General features: G+C 34.3%; 1 long non-coding RNA gene across 1 annotated transcript; it reads right to left on the bottom strand.

The window, feature by feature from the left end:
- Positions 1-3,077: 3,077 nt before the first annotated feature.
- Positions 3,078-6,867, bottom strand: LOC147393193 (uncharacterized). The gene is made up of 3 exons (XR_015182252.1): positions 6,583-6,867; positions 3,862-4,214; positions 3,078-3,771 (listed from the first exon to the last, which is right to left on the bottom strand). It is a non-coding gene; the product is annotated as an uncharacterized LOC147393193 (long non-coding RNA).
- Between the last annotated feature and the right edge of the window lie 11,763 nt (positions 6,868-18,630).

Here is an 18,630-nt window from a genome sequence, read left to right as displayed (position 1 = left end):
TGAGAGAAGGAGCCTAGGAGCAAGTTTTTATTGTTGTATTTTTGTCCTCTATTTTTCATTAATGCTTTAATGTTTATTAGGTTCATTTCAAGGTCTTGTCCAACTCCATTGGATCAAAACTCTATTTAAACCCTTACACCTTTTATTCTTAACTTAGATATTCCATGTTTAGATAAGTATAAGATGCCACATACTTAATCTAAATAATTGGTAGTGAGGGTTTCACACATTAGTGAGTAAAGGAGTCCTAAACTCCATTGTTAATCAAACTTGCTTCATCTTCCAACCCATTGAGCTCACACCAAGTCCTTGGAGTTGAGTTAAAAGAAAGATAGGACTTAGATTAGCTCTAATACTTGTCGTAGGTGACTCTAATCTCTAATGATGCATGTTTCTCTAATTTTTCTTCTCTATTAGTTTAATTTCCAGCACATTTAATTTTATTTTTGTGACTTAAAAACATAAAATTAGTTTTAATAGTTTGAATTAATTTTGTACTTTTTACTTGATTTTATCACATTTCCTAGTGTTTGTATACACTCTATTTTACAGGTACCTGATTTGACAGTCCGTCACTCGATTGTTGTGAGAAGTCCTTTTTTAATTTTCTCCAAATCCTTCCAGTTCTCAAAGTTTTTGATTTTCTATGATTCCATTATTTGCTCTTCTTGGCACACTTGGCGTAGAAATTACGCATGCTTAGAATCGTCGCCACTTCTACACTCGATTTAACAAGTACATATGCTTAAGATCGCTATACATTTTGATAACTTAAGGACCTCGCAATGCTAGAAAAATAGGATCTAGAGACTTAAAAATAATCATATTAGAACTAAACAAAGCTTTTCGTCGAAGTTCACACAAATTGACAAAATGATTAAAATACCCCTAACATTCGACTCACAATTAGAAACTTCGCTCCACTAGGAAAATTGGGACCCGTGTGGATACAGGAGCCAGAAGTACTTAAAATATAAGTACTTCCAGAAGTACTTTCTAAAGTACTGTCTCAAGTAGCTGAATACGTGTTGTACGTTTGGATACAAGATCTGAGAAGTACTTCTCATAGAGTTTTGTGTTAGGAAACTATTCTGTATTCTGTTAAAATGACCAGAATACCCTTATATGTAATAATTACTGTTTTAACATTATAACTCAACAACATATGCTAAAAAAAAAGTAACAGTTATTATTTTTATTAAATAAAAACATTATAACATCATTTTATATTCAAAATATACTTATTCTTAATTTTTTTAAATTCGACAAAACCTTCCCTAAATATTAGACATGTGAAAAATAAAACCTGTATAAAAACATAACAACTATCATATAATAAAACTGTATCATCATACATAAAATCATATGTAATAATCACACCAACATATGTAAAATAAAAAGAAAACATTCATAAATAAAATTTATATATGATCGTCATACTAGTAAACAAAGATGTTCATATAGTAAAAACATACTAAATTTACCCAAAAATATAATTTATTCAGTTAATAGTAACTTTTAAATAATAAAATTATATAATTATATCACGTCGATCATAAGCTTCTTTTATAGCTTCAGCTATGACTTCTCTCCTACGTTCTATTTCTCTATGTCTTTCTCGTTGTGAACGTCTTGAGGGTCCAAGCTCATCTACACTCCTAGGGACGGCTTCATCTATATAATCTAATTCTTCGTACATAGCAAATTCAACATCTGCCAAAGCTTCATTTCGAATGAAATTGTGCAGTCCCATGCAAGCAATGACGATATCCCTTTGAGTATCAATGGAGTATGTGTGCATGTCCCTAAGAATTGCCCATCTTGCCTTTAATACCCCAAAACACCTCTCTATAACATTACGCAATGAGGAATGAAGATGATTAAATAACTCCTTCTTTTCCTTTTGCCATGCACCCCGTCGAAAGTCTTATAAATGGTAACAGACACCCCTATATGGTGTCATATACCCATCCATTAATGGATAACCAGAGTCAACCAAGTAATATTTGCCTACAAATGAATAATAATTTCATTATTTTATATATATAACGTATAATTGAATGTACTTCTAAGTAACATTTTGAATACCAACTTGACGGAGGGTGAGGAAATCCTGAATTAGGATTATTTATGGTTTTTAATAACACGTTCGCGTCATTTGCTTGTCCTTCCCAACCAACAACTACATATGTGAAGAACATATCGAAAGAGCATACAGCCATTACATTTTGCGTTATACCTTTTCGACCTAAATATCGAAGTTGATCCGCTATTGGAACTCAGCCCCAATATGAGTACCGTCAATCGCTCCCACACAATCCTTTATATAAAAAGAAATTTTATATTAAAGATTAAACATTATAATTTTTTTGAATATAAATATAAAATTACCTTAAAGAAAGACCAGAATCTTCGATTTGTGCGAATTGGATGAGGGATCACATCCAAAGAACGATGCACAATTAGAGTTTTGCACAATTCAATGACAGCTTTCAAGATTTTATGAAAGTGTCTACTCACGGTTTCTTCAGAACGTTGAAATCGATTACCAACACTTCGCATGCCCTCATTTTGTCCTAATATCTTTAAGAACATTCCTAAGGATACTTCCAAAGAAACGTTCCTTGTTCTTTCGAGACCTACATCTTCGTGTAAAGTATTGCATAATTTCTCGAATACATGTTTCTCCATTCGAAATTGTTCATGACATATTGCATTATTCCCGAACAAAACATAATTCATATAATTTTGTCCAGTAAAATTACAATTAGTCTTGGGTTGTCGAACTAATTTATTTTTACGAGCCATGCGATAATGATTTGCTGCAGCAAGTGCAGTCATACATATAATCTCATCGTCTGAATCTGAATATTCCATCTTGTTTCTGTTTACATTATTAATAAAAAAAATATCATTTAATATTCCATATTAACAATCATATAAATATATTCAATTTATAAACAATCATATAAAATATTAAAACAAACATTTTTAACAACCAAAACATAATCCATAAGACATAATCAACAATCCACAAACCATAAATAAATAGAAACTTAATCCATACAAAATAAATCCAAATCATAATCCATGAAACAAACTTTCTTTTATTAACCACATAATCCACAAAAATAAAGGATTCATAAAAGACCGACCTATAAAAAAAAAATTATACTACTCTCTAGTGATCACCACAATAACGACGGTATTCAAAATCAAGGTACGATAAACGAGCATCATTTGTCGGCAAGTTATAAAAAAGCATTCCTAAAATCTACACTCTCCACAAACTTGGATACTGCATAACAATATCGATACTACCTATAGGAATCTCATCCACTAATTCATTAAGAAGTGACAAGCATTCACCGGGAGTAAACTTTTTTTGCTCGTTTGGAAGTTGATCATTCTGAATTTTTGATTGGAAAAGATCCACCAAACGACTGAATTCAACCTCGAATAAATCAGATTTTCTTCCCTTACTGCGTTTTGATCTAGAATCCCCACTTATTGACGACCTTCTTTGTGATGGTCTTGAACTTGGTGACTCATCAATATCATCATCAAGGTGAGTTGGGAGTATATTTTCTTGTGTCGTTGGAATGTATTCAAGAGTATCATCATCATCATCATCATCAGCAATTGACTCATTCGTCATGTTTGTCGTTGTAGAATATCGAACACGAGATCCGGTAGCTGTGGTACCAACTTGTCCAACTCATCTCTGTGCTCCAATGCCTTATAACGAAACTTATTATCTCCAGAATGTTGCTATAAAAAAATGATGAATATTATTAATAAATATTTATTGACATCTTCATAAATAAGTGAAATCAAATATATTAAAAAAATATGTATTACCATTTCTCGTTCAATCCACCATTCATCGCTCATGATGATAGAATGACCGTTCCAATCGATTCCAGTTACACTCATTAGATTGGACCAAGCCTTCCAATCTAATTTTGTTTTGTTCCAATGATTTTTGAATTGTTTTTGTTCAAATTACATCCCGTTTTCTTGAAAAATTCATTTCGAACAAACTTCCATCCTAATCTGTCTAGAGTTGGCCCATTCCTATGACCTTGCGCGACTGCTTCAACACATAGTTCAACAAAGGTCTTGTGTAAATACGGACTCCAATTTGCTTTACCCTTGTCATTTTGTGTTGCAACTTGTTTGTCCTTGTTCATATTTGTTGTTTCAGAAGACATCTTAAAATGAAAATAAACAAATATGTAAAAAAAAATCATGTGTTAGAGAAAAACATAAATAAATCAATAAAAAACATTCTCTTATAATAATAACCTAAAAAAAATATTTCACGACAACTAATTCTCATGGATTAGCACTTGAAATTCAAAGCATACAAATACATGCATTGCATACTTTTTAACTAAAAAATCATTTCAAAAATAGTTTACTCTTCTCTTTTGGCCAAATCATGTCTTAAACAAATATATTTTTAAAACTTGTCTTATGGTGTTAATTCACACCTTAAACACTTTAAATGATGGTGACTCCCAAACTTAAGTAGACAAGGTTTAAATACCCTTAATGTTGATAATGCACCAAAAGTGATCAAAATACCTTAATAAATATATAATTACATTATATATATATATATATATTAAAAAATTAGAAAAATAATTATTATCAATTAATTTTTTTTTTAATTTTATAATTCTATCAAAATTTCGGCAGCATCACCTCTTAAAAATGAACATATGAAATTTTCCTGATAAAAAAAATACCTGCATAATATACTACATAATACACAATCTAACATCCACGCAACATCCCATACACATTAACATTTAAAAAAACACATATACGTGTATCAACATATTTTAAACCATTAGGACTCCAAGAGAATTATTAAAGTTTCAACTTCTCTAACAAAGCAATTCTAACTAATGAAATAATACTTTTAGTTTGATGTAGATCTTGTGTGTGTGTGTGTGTGTGTGTCATCTTTTACATTAAGGGATAAAGGATGCGAAAAAGAAAAAAATTTGTTCATTTTGATTTTATTTGTATTTTTCTCAACTTTGAAAGAGGATTTACTTGTCAAGGATTACTGTTTATTGTTAACACTACTTGTTTAATTAGAATTTTCTTCTTATTGACCACACACGCCATTAAACAATATGAGGAGATCATAAAATATGAATTTCTACTTTTAAAATTAAAATTATGAAATTTTATCTCATGTTTCGGAAAAAAAAAAAAAAACAAACAAACCAACGTCAACATCCATACAAATTTGTTATATATTTATAATTTTCTCTGTGTAGATCGAATTGAGCACAATATAAAATCTGAATCAATCAAAAGAAACTAATCTCATTAATTTTGCTGAAATGTGCAGCTCAAAATCTCTGATTTGAGTGGCAAAATCATTATATTATATTTCTCAGATTTATGATGGGGTCCATGTCGTTGGAGCATCCCAAACATAATCGGTATTTATAATGAGCTCTCCACAAAAAAAGATCTAGAAATGATCTTTGTCTCTGGTGATACAGATCAGGCGTCATACAATGAGTTCTTTTCTGAAATGCCATGGCTAGCAATCCCATTCCCTGATTTGGAGACACGTAACCGCTTGAAAGAAATTTTCAAAGTGCCAAATGCGGCACCATAGTTTCTGATCATCAATCAAAATGGGAAGGTTTTGTTTGGTGTTGAAGAAATATTCGTAAGAGAACATGGAGACGTTGCTACTGCACGAAAAATCATACGAGAATAAGAAGTAGATGCATACCCATTTACGCCAGAAAGAATCAAAGAATTGAAAGAAGTAGAGACAATCAAGAGGGATTACGTTGAGATCACTCTTGGTTTCTACCTCTCGTAACTTTTTGATTTTGAGGGATGGAAATAAGGTAATTGCACATAAATTTTGCTCCATATAGGTATACAACAAACATTGTAGGTTTTTCATGGAAGTTTTTTTTGCAATATGCACGCACATTATTTTTTTATTTGTTGTTTTCATGCAGGTTGATGCATAGTGTGATTTGTTTACTCATTTTGTTTATGTTACATCTTTCTCATGTATGTTAATTGTGCAACTATTACTTCCTATTTTAGGACTACTTAACAGAGGAAAAGCTATATTTGGAGGTCTGTAGGGACAATATTTTACAAACATAAATATAATGATATTTATCATTTTACCATTAAAGTTTTCGCATACCTTCTCATGGTCTTCTTTCATGGAAACATTGTTTTGTGCTTGTTCAGTAAAGCTTTTTCTTCTTTGTGAAGTTTTATTGTGAGGCATAAGATTGTGTTTGTTTTGTATGCCTTTTGGTTGGAAACAACTTGATTGAAATCTAAAGATTCCTTGTGTCATCAACTTAAGACTAAATTCACCACCTCATCTACACAGAAATTCCTATGTTCGAAAATACGAACTATATTTTTATTCGATCGATTTTGTATAATCAGTCGATTTTGTAACAAAATTATCAAACATAGAAATTCCCCAAATTATCAAATACAGAAATTCCCCTTTGCCTTAAAAGATATGAGAAGATAAGAGAACATCGAATGAGTGTGAGCCGATCGACTTACCTATGAGGAGAGGATGAAGTCGCCGCTGCAATCGTCGGAGACGTCGTCACCGTACTCACCTGAAGGAAGTTATGTTTTCATCGTAGGTAGGAGAGGGTTTTGACAAAACTTCTGTCAAGGATTTAGGGTGAACGACGAAGGTTTACAAAATGAAAAAAACAGGGATGGTTTGCCGAACTGACTCAGAGAGGTCGGAGAGACCGTCGTCGTAGTCGCCTGAGGGAGGAGAGGCTTTCGTCGTAGAGAGGAGAGGGTTTCGGCAGAACTTCCGTTGAGGGTTTCGGGTTGAAGACGAGGGTTTACAATATAAGAGGGATTTTTTTGACGAAGTGAATCGAGATATACGGGGTAATTTCTAATTTTCATGAGGGTAGTTTTGGAACCGCACCCTATTAATTGACGGACAAATTGGCTCCCCGCAAAAATAGATTTGAGAAGCACTATTCTCGGTATTTCTCATAGAAGTACTAATTTTACTTTTTTGAAAAATTATTTTTCAAAGTACTTATTCGTCCAAATGATCCATATAGTGCTTCTGGCTCCCTGTTGAAGCTAGAAGTACTTTAAGAAGTCAATTCAAACTTTAAGAAGTACTTTTTGGATTCTAAAACAAAACTAAGTTTTTCACCAATATTTGCGTAAATCAATGAAACTTAGAGATTTATGATGCTTAGGGACATGAAACGTCGAATTTTCTCATAAAATAACGATTTTTGTTACACGAAATGACATTTTTTCGTGAAACGAAATGACATTTTTTCGTGTAAGAAAATGACAATAAATGGCTACATAAAATGATGATTTCCATTATATGGAATGACACCCAACAATCATAATGAAAAGATAAAATTAGAATTTTAATTTTAAACATGAAATTGGGTATTGAATTCTTGTCGATAAAAATTCAAGTTTTTTATTTAATGCAACTCAGTAAAAATGGAATACTAAATTAAATGAAGGTGGGGTGCCAATACTACTCATTTAAATTAAAATACTAATGACTCATCATCTGCAAATCAAGAAGATTCAAGATCAACAAATCTTAAAAATAATTAAAATCAATCACCAACCTTAAAATAGTTGATCACAAATTTGAACAATCAATGGAAAAATAAACCAATTGAGCACTAGAATTAATTAAAATCAAGCCCATCGAATCAATCAAAAATAAAAATTTATCCTGTAGAAAAGAAATCTAAGCCAATCCTAAGTATCCAATCAAGCTCATTAAATCATGAATTAAAATTTAAAACCAGTCTTTGATAAATCATAACCCATAAATTTAAATCTTTTGAGCCAATCGAACCGATTGATGCCTTAAACCCACTAATATGCCTACAAATCGTCAATCTTTAATGAATAACCAATCAATTTAAAAATCATCACCCAATCAATAGAGAAGACTTAATGAGATCAAGATGGGAAATGTGCGAGATGCACATGATCACCACCCCTCCATGGTTTGGCCAAACAAGTGACACACAAAAAAATAAAAACAAAAGAAAAATAATTGGATTAGGAAAATAAATAATGTGGAGGCAAGTAAGTTTCTAACAAATCATCCACAATTCGCATAGAAATCCAATAATGTAGGATTCTCCCAAATTCTTTGGTAAGAAATTGATTTTAGAAACCGAATTTTATAGAGATATCAACAAAAAGAAAATCCCATGATATCCATGTTGAAGTGGAGAAAAAAAATAAGAACTCTTTATTCTTTGCATAAAATCATGGTTGAAGGAAATTTTGGAATTGACTAAATCAAAGAGTTTCTAAAGAAGAAAAAAAAAGTTTATAAAAGGAGGAGGATGGTCTAATCTTCACAATCCTAGAGAGTCTTGGTAGCTACCTCTCATCTCTCTCCCACCACGTTTCAGAACCTCTCGTCCTAACTCTTTTCTTTCACATCAACAACAAAAAAAAAAAAAAAAAAAGTTTTTAGATGAAAAGGAGAAGAGGAAGAGGAAAAAAAAAGAAAAAAGAAAAAACTCACCTTTGTTTTTCTCGCTCATCCAACCCCAGCAACAACACCCAATTGGCTTTTATCTCCCTTTCACCCTCTCACGCACAATCAGACCCCCACAAGTTACTTCCTTCTTCTTTCTTAATCTTCTTCAAACAAACTCCCACAGTCCATACCTCCATTCATCTTGTTCTCCACATCCAAACAGCCCAACCTTACATTCATCTTCTTTTCTATGACCACAACATCCCCTCTCTTAACATCACACTCTCATCTCTATTCCCTTCTCTTTCGGCCTTACATAGCCCAATAACACCCATCTTCGTCTCCAAAATCATATTTTTTCCCTCTCAACTGCTCCTCATCTCTTTCATTTTCACCTCAATCAGCCCCTCTTCTCTTTTTTCGCTTCATTATAGACACTATCAAAGAACTAATCTATTTCTTTCATCTTTCTCTCTATCTTACTTTCTTACAACAACCTCATAAAGCTCACGTCATCTCCTCTTGGCCATCTCCCTCTACCTCTCTATCAATCTTACTATCTTAAGACTTACCTTTTTACATGAGATAACAAAAGCAAAAGTGGAAAATTTCATACCACTGACTCCTTTGTTCATGTGGCTCATGTTGTCGAATCAAACTTACCCATTCTAGCCGTCTTCCATGTGTTCATCTCAGCTATCGAGTCATCACACCTCCAATCACTACAGTAAAATAGGGTTATAGCGATGGTCGTGACCATCGCTATAGGGAAAAATACCGTTGCAAAAAGCATCTAGCGACAGCCAGGGAGGTTGTTGGTAGTCATCACTAATAGTCCCATTGTTATAAGTATTATCGATGGCCAACTATTCATTAGGTATAGGCTATAAAAGATTTTTTTTTATAATAAAAAAAAACCAATTTTACACCAGCCCCCTCATGTATTGCTAAATATTGGAGATACCCCTATGTTTTGAAATTAATGACCTTGACCCTAACTACCAATATTAAAAGACCCAAATGCCCACTCTACTAGAGTTCATTATGTTACTATTACCAGACGGATACAACTTCTCACCAGACATCCTTGACGAGCTACTAATTTTACTTTTACATTACAAAAATTAATGGACATGGAGTAATTAAAACCACTTGTCACCAACTACAACATGTTAAGCTCCTTTCATCTAATATCCACTCCCAATGTCATATAATAGTGGACAACACAAGAACAATTCTTACAAAAACAAAACGAAAAATGCAAAATAAAGTAAATAATTAAGGAAAGACCCAACAAATGTAATTGAAAATGTAACTTTGATTTGTCTCCCCACACCCATACCTCAAATCTTGAAGGAGCAAACTTCTGTAAAAACTATGATGCTTGACATTGAAAGCGCCCTCAATCCGCAGGGTGTGCGGATCCATTTTTTACTTTGAGGTTTGGGAGTCGCCACCTAGTTATTACGGTCTAGGAACCGAGCATTGAATCAAAATGAATAAAATAATTAATCTATAAAAGATATTAAATTTGGGGATCACGTTACAGGGTTGGAAGGTGTTAGGCACCAACCCCGCCCGGCAAACGTCGGTCTCTACTAATTCCCAAGAATATTACATTGCTAAAGACCTAAAATAGATAAATAAATTATACCTGTGACGATCACAATGACTTATTCCCTCAGATATGGTAGAACAACTTCTCGTATAAATTCTCCTTGCTTTGTTCTATCACCAGATCTACTTCGGGTCTCCAAAATAAAGTATCTCCTCCTTAAATCTGAGTTTTTTTTATTATTGTGAGGGGTTTCTAGGTAATTTTTGAGGAGTTTTGAGAGTCTTTTTAATAAAAGTTAGGGTTTTGATGATAGGTAAGGGGTTAGGGCTTCAAAATCATGGATTTGGGAAGGATAGGGTGACTTTTTGACTTACTTTTTCTAGGGTTTTCTTTGACCTACGAAATTAGGTTGTGGAAGCTATTTATTTATAGAATTTTTTTGGTAGAGTTAGTGTTTGATTATGTTTTTTTAGGATTTTAATTAGGGTTTTGACTTTAGTCTTATGAGATTGACTTGGTCTTTTTAGATTAGGGTTTTGACTTTAGTCTTATGAGATTGATTTGGTCTTTTTAGATTAGGGTTTTAATTAGGGTTTTGACTTAAGTCTTATGAGATTGACTTGGCTCCTTTAGGATTTTGACATAAGTCTTATGAGATTGACTTGGTTCCTTTAAGGTTTTAATTAGGGTTTTGACTTAAGTCTTATGAGATTGACTTGGTTTCTTTAGATTAGAATTTTGACTTAAGTCTTATAAGATTGACTTTATTTCTTTAGATTAGGATTTTGACTTAAGTCTTATGAGATTGACTTGGTTTAGATTTTTTAAATTAATTTTATTAAGGTTTTATTTCACATTAATTAATATTTTATTTATTAATTTTAAAAATTAAAAATTATTGTTTTACCCCCGAAGAGAACTTTTGCGTTTCAAGTCAGTTTTCGATGTTCCGGGATGTTTTGGAATCGATTTTTCGTAAGGAATTCGATGAGATTATCGATTTGTGTCACTTACGAATTTTTTTAGCATGAAATGATTGTCAACCCATACGAGGGGCATTTTCATAAATTTATCAAATTTGGTGAAAATTGGCGAAATGGTTTATTTGATTTCATTTTATTGTCTTATATGCTCGAATAGGTTTTCCTAAGCGTAAGAGGGGCTCTAAGGATATTTTGATGTTAGGGGTATTTTGGTAATTTGATCATTTTTTAGTGATTTTTATCGTAAAACTTCTTTTTGTCTGTAAAATGATGATTTCTATGTTTTTGGGCTTATATTTTCCTAATGTAACGTGGTTTCTATAGTTTTGTTAGTTTGAGATACCTCATTTAAATTTCTGAAACATATCTGGTAACAAATAGCGATCGGGTTGACGAGTTGATTAATCAGGCAAGTGTGAAAATGGGGTGTCTACAGATGCCCCTCTTTGACAGAGGGTTGAAGCAAACTAGATAGTAAAATCTATTTTGGTCGATAGTGCGATATCTGAATGCTAAAGCTAGTGACAATTCATTTTGCAGCCTGATTTAGCAATTCGCCGGGACGTTCGGATCCTTGAGGGTAAAACTTTTCCCGAACTAAAAAATGTCAGGTCCTTGAGCGTGAGCTCTCACTGACAACGTCAGATCCTTAAATTTTAGAAAATTCTCCCTGACTAATGCAAAAGTGCATATGTGTGCATTGGTGTGATGCTAATTTTGAAAAAGTGCGCTTTTATTTTGTGCATTCATGAAAAAAATTGAGTAAGGTGACTGAGCAAAACATGAAATCTGGGCAAAACTGAGAAAAAATTTGAGTTTGAACAAAGAAAAATAAGATCTAAGAAAAATTCGAGCAAAAGTTGAATGTCTTACTCTACCTGCCCAAGGTGAAAGAGTAATGAACTGATTTTTTAGGGAGTCCTACTCTATCTTATCAGGGTGAAAGAGTAATAAAATAATTTTTTGGGAGTCCTACTCTACTTACTTAGGGTGAAAGAGTAATGAACTAATTTTTTGAGGAGTCCTACTCTACCTACTCGGAGTGAAAGAGTAATGAACTAAGCTTTTTTGGGAATCCTACTCTACCTGTCAGAGTGAAAGAGTAATGAAATGATTTTTTGAGGAGTCCTACTCTACCTACTCAAGGTAAAAGAGTAATGAACTAATTTTTTGAGGAGTCCTACTCTACCTACTTGGGGTGAAAGAGTAATGAACTAAACTTTTTTGGGAGTCCTACTCTACTTGCCTAGGCTGAAAGAGTAATGAATTGATTTTTTAAGGAGTCCTGCTCTACCTACTCAGGGTGAAAGAGTAATGAACTAATTTTTTAAGGAGTCCTACTCTACTTACTTGGGGTGAAAAAGTAATGAACTAAGCTTTTTTAGGAGTCCTACTCTACCTACTCGGGGTGAAAGAGTAATGAACTAAGTTTTTTTGAGAATCCTACTCTACCTACTCAGGATGAAAGAGTAATAAATTAATTTTTTGAGGGAGTCCTACTCTACCTACTCAGGTCAAAGAGTAATGAACTAATTTTTTGAGGAGTCCTACTTTGCCTACTTGGAGTGAAAGAGTAATGAACTAAGCTTTTTTGGGAGTCCCACTCTACCTACTCAGGGTGAAAGAGTAATGAACTAATTTTTTGAGGAGTCCTACTCTACCTATTTGACGTGAAAGAGTAATGAACTAAGCTTTTTGGGAGTCCTACTCTACTTACTCGAGGTGAAAGAGTAATGAACTAAGCTTTTTTGGGAGTCCTACTCTACCTACTTATGGTGAAAGAGTAATAAACTAATGTTTTAAGGAGTCCTACACCTACTCGGAGTGAAAGAGTAATGAACTAAGGTTTTTTGGAAGTTCTACTCTACCTACTCAGAGTGAAAGAGTAATGAACTAATTTTTTGAGGAGTTCTACTCTACTTACTCGGGGTGAAAGAATAATGAACTAATTTTTTGAGGAGTCCTACTCTACCTACTCGGGATGAAAGAGTAATGAGCTAATTTCCTGAGAGAAACAAAGGGGGGATTAACACCGCATTTGACTTTTTCTTTAAAAAACAAAGAGTTGGATTTTATGAAGGTCCGATCAACATTTTAACTTGCTTTTGAACCCTAGGGATTTTCAACAAATTGCTATCAAGAGGGTAACCTTTTAATTCAGTGTTAATCTTATCCTTTGGAGTTGATTAAACTTCAGAACAAAATGCCCCTAGTTTGACAGAAAACATTATACTAGGAATAGTTGAATTCAGTTTGAAAAAGACTACTCCTAGTGTAAAGGGGAAAACTATATACTTTAGAAAAGGAAAATGCCCCTTATTTTGAAGATTTGAAATCTTTGATTACCGCAAGCGCAATAAAGATTTAACTTTTAACTTTGCCTTTTTTATATTGAAGATTTCAAATTCGGCTCAAAGAAATTGGAATAAAATATTTCTTTCTGAAATTCATCATAGAATCTGTTCTTTCTCCCCGTCGGTTCACTTAGGGATATGAAGCTCTTCAGATCAATCATAGACAAGATACTTGTATCCATTGGGTTTATATTTGATTTAAACTAGATATTGAAAATTGATCATTCAGACTTTTAATGTTTCGGCTCGGACCGCCTTTTAGCTTTTCAACTCCTTGGATTTTTTTTCTGTTGCTCTTATTTTTGCCTAGATTGCCCTTTCAAGTTTTCAATCTGGCGAGCTTATATTTTTTTATTTTTGCTCTGATTGTTGCCAAGGTCATCTTTTTGGATTTTCAACCTTGCGAGCTTGCCTTAATTTTTGTCTAAGTCACCTTTTCGGGTTTTCAACCTAGCAGGTCCCATTTTTTTTTTCTTCTTTTCTTTTTCTTCCCTTCTGAACTTCTAGAGTTACTGTCTGATCATGCTTTACTACATTCCTTAACTTTTCGCATGGTACTTAGGAGGACTTTCATGGGTAAGCTTAGGACTAGGTAGAAAAAGAAAGGAATTTTGAGGTTCAAAAACCCGAATGCCCCTTGTGTGGCATTTTCTTTTAAATTTTCTCTTTTCCTTTGAATTTTCTTCCCCATTTTGACAATATTTTTTTTTTGAATTTTATTTGTGGGAATTTTTTTTTATTATTTTGATGTGGTCGGCATGCAGTAACTTCTCAGGTTGCCTGCGTACTCCAAAATTTTCGGATCAAACCAAAACGTAGTTCGGATTCTTCCCTCTCCTAGGTTAGGTGATCGGGCTGAGAAAGAAAAATGCATCATTTTTTTTAAAAGGCTGCAAAGGGCTAAGAAAGGAGATATTGAACTGGGTAGAAGGAAAATTGATTCGGCTAAAGATGGCCTCCTTAAATGTAGTACAGCTTGATCTGGTTAAGGTTGATTGACTCTGGTAGTTCAATTCTATCATGATCTTGAAATCTGACGTTTTTTAGGTAGTATTTTTTAATGGATGAATCTCTCCAATTGAATTCAGACTTCCTCCTATGGTCGAAGACGAGTGCTTAATTTTTTTTGAAGTTTGATGGTTAAATCCTTCACTTGTAAGTGGAAAACTTTGATTTTCTTGTCAAACGTGTGAGTGACTCTTCTTTGATGAGTTTGCATGTGGTACAGAACTTTAAGTTATTTTTCTTCAATCAAGTTTAGTTCTTCGTACCCTTGACAGATCTAATATGCTTTTGACAATTAACTTTCCTTTCATATCACATAACAACGAGCACTACAACTTCCGTAGAAGATCGAGTCATACTAATAGTGCAAAAGATAATTTCTTATACCAATCTCAATGTGACTGAAACCTCTTTTATGATGATAGATTCAAGATCCTTGTTGGCCACTTTAATTGCTCCATTGGTCTTATTCTGGGAGCTCTAATGTGTTGAGAAGTCCAACATTGATATATTTCGTAACTTCTCATCTGATTATGTGAGTCCATTCTGGTTTATACATGTGGTGTTCCCATAGGATGAGTATATATTTCGTGTTGAACAACACCAAAACTTAACCAATATATCCTCATAGGACCACGCAAGCAAGTCTTTTGAATTTTCTGAATTAATTCATCATCTCTTTGTGTTCCTTGGGGATAAGTTAGTTTTAATCTGAATTTCTTGGGAATTATTTTTGTTCTGAGGTCAATGACCTTTGCTTCCTCGAGGAAGACATTTATCTTCTCATTCAAGAAGGGGTTCCTTATTAGAGGAATTTCTCCTTGAAGCCAGTTTATTAGTTAATTCGTTAATGCTCTCAAGGTATTCAAAAATTTCTTTTACTCAATTAAATTCAGATGGGGTGACTGACATGCAGACTCGACAAACTAACTTGACTAATAAAAGATAAAAAAGACTTGATTATTGAATTGATAAAAAAAAACTAGACTCAAGACTCATAAAAAAACTAGAGACAATTACTCACAACAGGTTTGATTACAGACTGAGAACTTGGGACACCGTTTCCAAGTAGTAGGACTGAGTCTTCTTCTTCAGAATCTTTGCCTTGTTCAAATTTAATTCTTCTTCCTTGGCCAAGGCTGCATTTGATGGCAAAAAACTCATTAAGGACCATCACTCTAGTAAGAGGGGGTTGGGAGGCTTATGATTGACTAAACGGATGAGAATGATTGAGCAAAATGAGAGTTGAGTGTTAGATACCATGTTCAAAGTTTGAGGATGTTGGTAAGTGGATAGAGAGTTGGTAGTAACATTTGGCTGCTCAGGGACAGGAACAATAACTTTTTTGGCGTCAATGAAGTCTTGAACTATGTGACGAAGAACGACGCAACGATCAGTAAGATGATCGGGATTTTGGTAAAACTCATAAAATAGGTTGGGATTGTGAGAAGTGGGAAGTGGATTTGGTAAAGGTCGAGATTGGAGAGGTGCAATGAGCCCTTTACTTAATAGTTTCTGAAAGAAATGCTCAAAGGCATCCCAAGATTGGTGAATTTCCTGCGTGGTCGAGGTTGATTAGGGTTAACTTGGTTACTAGGCAGGATAGTAGATTGGAGGGGTGTATTAGACGTTTTGGCTACATAGGTGTGATCAGTGCTAGACTTGGAATTAGTGAAAGGATTTTTGAGCTTGTTATCAGAAGGATTGGAAAAGATTCCAAAAGCGAAAGCATCTTCCACTTGGCTACCGACTTGCAACAGAGACTCGAATGTAGGAAGGTATTGGGAGACTAGATGTCGAGCATACCCTTACGAGAAATTTTTTAAGATAATAGCCACTTGTTCTTTCTCTGAAGGTCTATCCTACATTTGTGGAGCCTTGGCCCTCCAACGACCGATGAGTCATTAAATGTTTTCCCATTCTCCTGTTTAGTTGACTCCAAATCCCTTCTTGAAGTCTCAATTTCGGTACTGTATTTGTACTGATGCCAGAAAGCCTTTAACATATTTTCCCATATACCTATTGTAGCTGGATCTTGAGACATCAGCCATCGTAAAGCTGATCCTGATAGAGTTCGCTGAAATAGTAATGTCATATGTTCGTCGCTAAGTCCCATAGTACGCATGTTAGTGACATATACTTTGAGATGGGTTCTTGCGCAACCCACTCCATTGAACTTAACCATTTCAGGAATTACAAATTTCTCTGGCAATTAAATCCTAGGGATACGATTCAAAACTTCAATACCTGCCGCAATCTCATCAATACCCTTTATAGTCTTTAGAGTTGACTCTAATTGAGACATCCTGTTGGTTAACACAGGATTTTCATCAAAGTGTTATTCATCCCCGTCAAGTTCAAAGACCTCATGTGTACGTCTTGTTGCATTTTCTTCTACCCTTTTTCCTTTTGGATCATCAAGGGGATTGTCTGTTGATTCTGAAATCTGTTCTAAGGCTTCCACCTTGCCTTTTATACTGTTTATATCAGTGGCAAAGATTGTCAAAATCTTATGGAACTCTGTAAGCTCAGATTCTGAAACCATTTTCTACTGTTGACTTGGCATTGACGTTCGTTCTAACCGACTAGACTTACGACTCCAACTAAGAGATGGACGCTTGAGTTTGGGCGTAATGATAACCCTGAAACCCCATCAAAGGTGAAGTAGGCTCTTAGCAATTAGAAATAGAGGTCCCTCTTGATAGTATTGGTTAAGTTAACCCCTAGATTCAAAACTCTAACCAATGCAATATTCTGATAAGAAAAACATTACATGAAGATGATTTACCGATCGATCATGAATCTTAGAAAATTTTGAATCATGATTAAGGGTTGTACGATTTTCTAAAAGTAACATCCAGATTGTACTAATCAGTACATCCCTTATTATGATTTTTTTTAACCGATTCCAATTTTGTGAAATATTCGATCCATTGAATTAAACTAGCCAATACAAGGTGATTGGGACTATGTACCCAATTGAGTTTGGACCGGTTCGATCCAATGGATCCGAATGTTCTTGAATCACTTCTTCCAATATTTTTAAGCCAATTAGTACAATCGGCCCATGTGTTAATCCTAAGATCCATTTACTAATTGGGCTAATTAGTTTAATTTGATATTGATCGGCATATTTCATCAGTTGAGTCTATTGGGTTGGATCGGTATTGCAGGTTCGATTGAAGCAGTGTGAACCAATTCACCCGCTTACCTCTTGGATGGATTGAATAGAGCAACCCGGGAACACCCATAGTGGATTCGAGTCGTGACCTATAGGAAGGTTTCTAGGCTCTAGGTTTACTACGTGCAATACAATTTATCTGGACACCCTTGGCCAAGTGCACCTATATACCTCTCGATACTTGGTGACTTGGTTTGATATACCGTATAGGTGATAATCTAATACTCCAACTCAAATCTCTGAAGTCAAAAAACAGCCAGTTTAATCCCTAGTTAAGAGGTGGCGCACAATGCTAAGCAAGGGCTCTCTTAAATACCTCTCGTCTAGAATAGACGTAGTCTATCCCCCTTGTACAGTAAGGTACAGTAGGGCAGGATCTTGCTTAGGCACTGATTTTGATCAAGAAGTGCAATTGGTAAACTTGGATTACCTTTGATATACCGTATAGGTACGAGTCTAAGGTTGTGGTTTTCATAAATGGTTTAGCATCTCACGAGGGGATCGACCACGTACTAGTACTACGTTGGCAATCGGGACATGTAACTGTGCGGTTTACAATAGGTCAAAGGCTCAGGTCACTCCAGCCTGGGTGCATCGATATACCTTTCAGAGTTACCTGATCAAATGGTACTGATGCCCCAGTTTTATATACCCTAAGGTACGTGACTGGAGTTGTGATTTTCATGAATGACGTCGCATCTTCGAAGAGACTGGGCCACGCACTAGTGCCACGTTGGCTATATGGGACATGTAAACGTGGAAAGCGATAAACGTGGTAGTGGTGTGTGCCAAGTAGGGTGGGGTATACCCAGGGCATTTTTCAGATAAATGGCCCATGGCCAAAATCAAACCATTACAACATAGATTCCACATGAATATTAATCGAAGCATTCAAAATTCATAACATAGATCAAAGTAAGCACATTAGAAATATATATCAACTATGATTACGGCAAACCAATCAATGAATATGGCATGGGATAATTAATCAGATCTAATCATTGCTACAGGCACAATTT

Source organism: Akebia trifoliata, chromosome 10 (genome assembly GCF_017979445.1).
Source record: "Akebia trifoliata isolate Shusen 1 chromosome 10, ASM1797944v1, whole genome shotgun sequence".
NCBI classification, from domain to species: Eukaryota; Viridiplantae; Streptophyta; class Magnoliopsida; order Ranunculales; family Lardizabalaceae; genus Akebia; species Akebia trifoliata.
Note: the sequence above shows the minus strand (reverse complement) of the source record. Positions and strands in the feature narration are given on the sequence as shown.